This window comes from Lipotes vexillifer, unplaced genomic scaffold, assembly GCF_000442215.2.
Source record: "Lipotes vexillifer unplaced genomic scaffold, Lipotes_vexillifer_v1.1 scaffold354, whole genome shotgun sequence".
Lineage (NCBI taxonomy): Eukaryota > Metazoa > Chordata > Mammalia > Artiodactyla > Lipotidae > Lipotes > Lipotes vexillifer.
Genome location: NW_006788892.1, coordinates 230420 through 238722, shown reverse-complemented (window position 1 = coordinate 238722; position 8303 = coordinate 230420). Strand labels below are relative to the sequence as shown.

General features: G+C 38.1%; 1 pseudogene; it reads right to left on the bottom strand.

Moving 5' to 3' along the window:
* Window positions 1–1263: 1263 nt before the first annotated feature.
* LOC103079138 (RNA-binding protein EWS pseudogene) lies at window positions 1264–5506 on the bottom strand (annotated as a pseudogene).
* Window positions 5507–8303: the final 2797 nt, after the last annotated feature.

The window sequence follows — 8303 nt, the reverse complement described above, 5'->3', positions numbered from 1 at the left end:
AGCAGGAAACTTCACAAATTGCTTTTGAAATGTTTGATCAGTCACTGCACCTTCTCAATACACTGCAGAAATCTATTTTTGCGTTTTGGTTGCGTTTTTACCTTTCTTGAAATAAAGCATAATATGGCAAAAATGTTGCTTTTTCTTCCAACTTCAGTATTAAAATGGCTACACAAAAATTCACCAATCTTGATAAGCCTTTTTTAAATGCTCGCTGATATGACAGCTGTCACATAAATTCTAACAAAATTATTTCAAATGAAGTTAAAGACAACTAAGTGCTACTACAGCCATCTTACAGAAAAACCCAAAAGAAATTTTTGGCCAATCCAACTAAGCATACCAACTATCCCAGTTTATCAGTATAATCTTAGTTTGACATTTAAAGCCCCATATGCTAGATAAACCAGAATGATTGGCTACCCTCAGCAGCAGTATTACTTGAAATTTTGTTGTAAATTAAAAGTGTCAGGCCCTCCTCTAGACAGCCTAAGTTCGAATTTGCATTTTAAGGAGAGATCTAGATGACTTTCATGTGCTTGACAACCTGAGAAGCACTGCTCTTAGACAATAATGATTTTCATGCCTACTGCACATTAGAATCACATGGGTGTCTTTTTAAAAAACAATGGTACCCAGGCTTTACCCAAGATTGAATCAGAGTTTCTGAGCTTGAGCTCCAGGCCTCTATGAAACTATGATTGAGCACAACTACAAATTTCTTGTTTTGTTTTGTTTCTGTTTGTTTATAAACATTTGAAATTTTATTTTAAAAAATTACAACCATGAACATTGTTACAGTTAGAGGTCTTCTTGGTTCTCTACAATGATACTGAGCACATTTGTAAGGGGTTCCCATTGTTTGGTCTTAAACAACCATCTTTCAAAGAAGAAAAAAAAACAACTTGGCACACTACCATTTAAGTTGTTTGTTTTGTCACAAATGGTGAAAATACTAAAGAACAGACAAGGAATAATCATAATGTTGTGGCCAACATTATAAATATGGAATTATAAATTTAAACATTTGTGCAGGGTGCTCATCTTGGTGCTCTGTGGTGACCTAGATGGATGGGATAGGGGAGCATTAGGAACGTCCAAGAGGTAGGGGATATATGTATATATATAGCTGATTCACTTTGTTGTACAACAGAAACTAATACAACATTTTAAAGCAACTATACTCCAATAAAGAAAGAAATAAATAAAATATAAAAAGTAAATAAATCTGGTAGTCAATGCAGCTCCGTGGGGCCTCTGCATCTAGTAGGGTCAGTCTCTGCATTCCTGATGGTGCTCACTTTTATACATTTTCCCATGCCCTTCACTCCTGCCTCTTATTCCTCTCATCTGTTCTATCAAAGGTCCAGGGTGTCCCCCAGGCCACCTTGTCTTCCTCCACAAAAGCCACACTTTGTCCATGCCCTGGCCATCACAGAAGCCACCTCTGTCTCCACCAGAGCCACCTCTGAACATTCCACTAGAACCACTACGGTCCATGAGGCCACCTCGTCCTCTCAGCATGCTACCAGGGCCACCTCTGCCATGGTCACTGTCCTGGGGTGGGAAAGGTGGTGGGAGAAAGCCTTCAGACTTTAGGGCCTTACACTGGTTGTACTCTGTTCTACAGGTGAAGTTCTGCTTTGCACACCCCTGATTGGGGCACTGCCAGTCTCAATCTTGGTGCTGGACCTTTCTTCCTTCAGACAGGTTCCCTTGGAAACTGAGGGGCTCTCTTGGTGGGAAGCCTCCTCTGTCTCCTCCCCGGCCTCCCATGTAACCCATGGGTCCTCCAGGACATCCCGGGTCCCTTGGACCTCCTCAGAGAAGTGGCGCCATCCCTCTGCCCTCACGGGGTGGCATTCCTCCCTGCATGCTGTTCATTGGAGACTTCTTCCAAGCCAGAGAAATTTTAAGTTTGCTCCCTTGAAAATCCTTCCTAGCAAACCACTCGACAGCAGTATTGGCAGTTGGAGGGTCTTCATAGGACACTGTAGCATCACCTTTGGGCTTTCCTGTTTCCTTGTCCAAGTATATATGAATCATGGGTTGTCCAGTCCTCTTGTTCACCTTAACAACTCCACACTGCTTAAAGAAGTCTGCCAGATCATCTAGAGTCACACTGTCATTTAATTCCTGCACATAAATTGCACTGTTGTCAGAGTCTTCATCTGGATCTGCAGGGGTGCCTAAATCAAGATCTGGTCCTTCATCTATGAGTCCACCAAGCTTATTGAAGCCACCTGGCTCTTCAGTGCCCATTCCACCACGTCCTCTTCCCCACCCACCTGTGCTCATGCTTCCAGGATCAAATCCTCCTCTTCCACTGCCTTGGTTATCAGGGCCACTCATGCTCTGGTTCTCTCCTGGATTTAGGTTTCAAAGATTTATCAGTTTTCTGTGGTTACAAAAACTGAAAAATCTCAACAAAAATCATAGTGAAAAATCAAAATTGTTGTCCAGACTAGGATAAATATCTAAAGGTTCACCATGTCTTTAGGTTAAAATAGATCTTGAACAGTATTATGCTTTTACTTTTTAAGATATAAATTACTGTGCTTTACCTGCACTAAGTAACCACTTTGAAACACATTGCTTTGGGGGTATTATTGAGAAGTAAATATATAAGCAAAAAATCTCCATGGAATATATTAAGCTTTAGCTGTAAATTAGCTGTTTTGAGCACTTAATTAAAATACTGTCTCATTCTTTTCTTAAGTAGAGTGATTTTCCTATAAGAAACAGAGTTTAAGATATCAAGAACATGAATTTGCAATCACCCAGCTTAATCAAGCCTGAGTATCCCCATTGCCTATTAACCTATCAGAAACTGATGTGGTCATACATTGTTCATTCAGGTGTGCTGCTGATATGATTCATACTGGCAGAAAGCTTAGGTTCATTAGATAAAAATCAAACTTGATCTTGCATTGTAATGCAGTCTCCTAACATGCATTTAAGAAACAATAGTGTAGCTCTTTCTGGTGGAAACCACTTCTATTATTTTCTCCTAAGATATTATACATATGCTCTTTTGATTTAATCAAATGTATTACAATCACACTTTATCTTACCAACACAACTTTTTTGAGTACTAAAAAATTCCTCCTGACCCAGCTAAAGAAGAACATGTGATAGAATTTTATTCTTAGAGAATGGGAATGAATTTTTTAATTATCCATAAGTTCCTACCCAAAATTCCAAGGACACAGATCTGCTTGACCACTGGCTAGAAGTAAGAGTATCTGGAAGCATGAAGTCAAAAAGCAGAGCAAAGCTGTGTTTACATGAGGTGAATTCTAAATTTTGATTATGTTAGGTTAGGGTGCGAGCTTTCTTAGCCAACACTAACTGGAATGCAATTATGTATTACTGATCAGGTATTCAATAGTCAAAAATTAGTGGTACATAAAGTATTGTTTTGGCATTTAAGTAGTTACTATCCTCATGATCGACACATTGTCTTGCCATGTATGACAAGATCTGGGACCCAAGTGATAATCTGAGATACATACCATCTTGAAAAATTTTACGTACGTGAGACAGAGTGGGCTAGATACTTGCACCACTCTGATTTGCTCTGATCAGCTTAGAGCTTCAAGAAGCCAACTGTATAATAGCTCTATTGGTTATTGGGATTCCTTTTCCTTGCTTGTCTTTTTTTTTTTTTTTTTTTTTTGTACGCGGGCCTCTCACTGCTGTGGCCTCTCCCGTTGCTGAGCACAGGCTCCGGACGCGCAGTTTTTTTTTTTTAGCGGTATGCGGGCCTCTCACTGTTGTGGCCTCTCCCGTTGCCGAGCAACAGGCTCCGGATGCGCAGGCTCAGTGGCCATGGCTCACAGGCTCAGTCGCTCCGCGGCATGTGGGATCTTCTCGGACCGGGGCACAAACCCGCGTCCTCCGCATCGGCAGGCGGACTCTCAACCACTGCGCCACCAGGGAAGCCCCCTTGCTTGTCTTTTTTATAAGATCTCTGAAATGCATGCTCTGTTATGGTCAATAGTTTTAGAGAACTAATGTATGATTACCAGGGGGAAGGGCAGGGAGAAGGGATAGACTGGGAGTTCAGGACTAACATGTACATAATGCTATATTTAAAATAAAATGTCTTTCCATGAAAAATTTTTTTTTTTGTTTTCTCAGATAATTTTTTTTATGCCAGAAGACTGTTATTTTTAATGTTTTTTCATGTCATATAGTTTTTTGAGTCATATAGCAAGTGTTGTTGCCATGCAAGCTATAGGTGTAAAGCAGAGAAATTAATGGTTATTCTTCCTTTCTTTTAAAAATCATGTAATGAACACCACCAGTTTTATGCAGGTCTAACTCTGTGAGATGCAGAAACATGCATAATGAAGCAGCCGTTGATCACAGGGTCTAACAACCCAGAAGGGAAAGCAAAAAGTACAGATGCATACAATAACTACAATTGTTAAACGTGCATTTCATGAGAAATGTTGATAAATGCTGGGGCTACGAAAGGGAAAGTTCAATTTGACTTTAGAGTATCAGGAAAGACTTCACAAAGTCAGTAGATAAAGCAATGTTTGTAAATAAGCACTGCAGAAAACCAAAATTTAATCTCTTCTTTCATTTTCTATTTGATGTTTAAATCTCCATACCTTACTTGACCTTTCTCATTTGTAACAGGAGATTTAAAGCTTTTGTCTTAAGGACAGATTGCATTTCTAAATATAAAAGGTGAAAACTAAAGGATTTACAAATAAATCGTAGGAGAAAACCTTTATGATCTTGGAATAGGAAAAGCTTCCTTAAACAGTACATAAAGAGGTTAAGAACATATAAATCTTTTGTTTTGTCTTCATCAACCAGTAAGACAGTGGAAGACGGATGGACAGACTAGAAGAAGATGTGAGGATATTGATGATACTATGTCTGAAAAATGACTCATATCTTAAATATTTTTAAAAATATCTCAGAATTAGGTAAGGAAAAGACATTTAAAAATAAGTGAGAGATTTGCCAGTCACATCACAAGATAAGGTGTCCACTTGCCCCATAAACATGAAAAGCATTTGACTTCATTTATTATTGGAGAAATGCAAAATAGAATCACAGTACATATAATTTTACTAGAAGAGTGGAAATGACAAAAGAAAATTCCAAATGTTGAGGAAGATGTGGAGGAATTAGAATTCTCATGCACTCTTAGTAGAAGTATAAACTGGTAAAACCACATAGGAAGATGTTCTACAGTTTCCAATCGAGTGTAAGTTTACCGTATGTCTCAGCAATTCCAGCCCTAGGAATATACCTGTATTGTATCCTATTGCTGCTGTAATAAACTACCTTAAACTTAGTGTCTTAAAACAACACAAATTTGTTATCTTACAGTTCTTTAAATCAAAAACCTCATCAGGTCTCAGTGGGCTAAAATAGGTGTCTTATGTTCCTTTCAGCACTTTCTAGGTTAGGGTCCCTTCTGAAGCCATTCCCAACCTCTAGAAGTGTCTTGAATTCCTCGAGTCATGGCCAAGCCTTCCATTATTAACGCCAGGAATGTTGGATTCTCTCACCCTTCTTCCTTCATTCTCTCTCTCTCTCTCTCTCTCTCTTTCTCTCTCGGCCTATCTCTCTCTCTTTGTGCCTTTCTGTCATCTCTCTGCCTGTCTCTATGCCTGTATCTCTGTCTTTCTTTGTCTCTGTATCTCCTTTTCTCTATCTCTCTGATTTTCTTTCTCTCTGTCTGTCTCTTTCTCCTTCTCTCTGTCCTTCACCCACTGTAGCGAGAAAATTTGTCTGCTTTCAAAGACCCGTGTGATCAATTGAGCCCATCTGAATAACCTAGGTCACTAACTCCATCCATCTTAAAGTTCTTAACTTAGCCACATCTGTAAAGTCCTATTGGTGATGTAACATACTGACAGATTTAAGGATTTAGAAAGTAGTTATCAAGTTCAAAAACTGGCAAAACACATCACTATATTAGAAATCATGATGGGGGTACCCTTGTGGAGGATGTAATTTATGATTAGAAGAGGACATGGGTGGGGGACATTTCCAGGATGATAGAACTGTTCTGTTTCTTATCCTGGGTAAATTGTTTAGTGTGTGAAAATTATGTATGTTATGCTTAAATATTACATTCGAAAAATCTGTTGTACTAACATCACAGAGCAGTAGATATAATAACAAAATGATATAACAATATTGGAAATTATTTTTATTGGACTCTACTATTTGACAGATGTTGTACAGATTTTTTTTTTGTTCTGTTCCCACATAGCCCATATGATAAGCATTATTATCCCCATTTAACAAATTAAGGGGCTAAGAACCAGAAGTGCTAAGTAGCATAGCTAATAAAGATCACCTTGACTTAAAAAAAAATAAGTTTTGTTTTTTTACTTTTTGCTTCTATATAAAGGAAATCACCTGGTACCTTACTTATATCAAACTTTATCCCTTTCTATATAGTATTGGAAATTTTGACCACACTTCTTTATTAGATTCTATTTACTATTTTCTGGTCAGAGGCAAATAATTATCTATAACTACATGCAACATGTAACCAAACTATTTAGGAAAAGAGTTTCTGTTGCTTCCATGCATTTTCTAGACAATAGCATTGAAACCTGAAATGACATTGCATTCCAGAGTATACAGCCAGGACTTCTGCTTTTCAAAAGGATATTGTTCTCATAAATCATGGGAGGAAATGAGGTCCTGGAAATGCTAAAGGAATCTGTAGAGCTATGGGATTCCCTCAACCTTTACCAACAGGTTTCTAGAATACTCCAATTATCTCTGCAGGATCAGGTATGCTTAAGATGAACTCTTGAACACTATGGAGAATACATCCCTTGCCTAGTCTTTGAGATAAGATTGTTTCATAGAACTTTAGGGTTGCTTCTCTGCTCTAACATTCTGAGTTTGGAAATGCTATTTGAGATGGGTCTCCCTAAATGGTAACTAAAATCTTTGGCTCTTATGTATTGGTCTGATGGTGGCTACTAGGATATTTGGTTAATCAGTTGCATACTAAAAAAATATATAATGAATTTTTAAATTTCTCAAACTTTTGCCACTTCTTGGAATCAAGTTTACCATTATGACCTGGTAAGACAAGATATATCAGAAACAAAGGAGATTAAGATTCAACCTAAATTCAAAATACATACTTCTTTATCACATATTCTAGTTATATATTATCAGGATAGATCAGGTATAGGAAATAAATCTGATGCTTTAAACATATTTAACTCCAACAGAGTTAACAGAGGCTCTCTGAGATAGTCAACTGTTCTAGTATTTATATCTATTTTTTAATCTCACAAGAGTGTAACATTTAACTGTGAGAACTGAGATGACCCTAGAGTTTTCTTTGTTAATAAGAAATTGAATTTGTCCATTTGACTAAAGCATAGCTTTTGACTCCACTCTTTGGCAATGTGGATGCTGTCTGAATTATTTTTTCATATTCACAGCAGAATGGCAGTTTCATTTCCAAAGCTCCTAATCCAATTTTCATATCTAGCAAAATTTAATCCATGTGATTATGCAGATCTGAGATTTTACACATTCTAGTCTCATTTTCTGAACTTCTTTTATCCTAAATAGATGCAACTCATGAGAAATAATGAGACTCTAACCTCCTACTATTTTTTTTTTTTTTTGTGGTACGTGGGCCTCTCACTGCTGTGGCCTCTCCCATTGCAGAGCACAGGTTCTGGACGCGCAGGCCCAGTGGCCATGGCCCATGGGCCCAGCCGTTCCGCGGCATGTGGGATCCTCCAGGACCGGGGCACGAACCCGTGTTCCCTGCATCGGCAGGCGGACTCTCAACCACTGTGCCACCGGGGAAGCCCAAGCTTCCTACTCTTAAGGATGATTTTTACACCTCCCAAGTTATAATTCTCCACCAAAACTTCCTCTCTAAATCTATCCTGGCTTGTTTTCTCAGTGTCTCTGTCTCCTAATGAAAGTAAAAGCATAATATTGCTGAGAGACTAAAAAAAGTTTAGTAAATCAAGTATCTATAGGGCAGGATAGTTACTCAGTTTCAAAGCTTACCCAAAATTACATTTTCAACCAGTTGTTCAAATAATTGAAAAAAGATGAAGGGTATGTCTACCTATTTATGGAAGAGAAGGCAGTGGTGAGCCACTTCTGCTATTTTATACTTGGCTGAGCAAGTGTGGATTTTTTAAAATATAATACCTCTCCAATTTCAATTACTAGCTATTGTCCCTTAATTTTTGGCAACTGTTTGGCTTTCATTTATTGTGTTTATACTTTTCTCTGTGTTCATGTGTATTTTACTTGGAAAATAGTAGAAATTG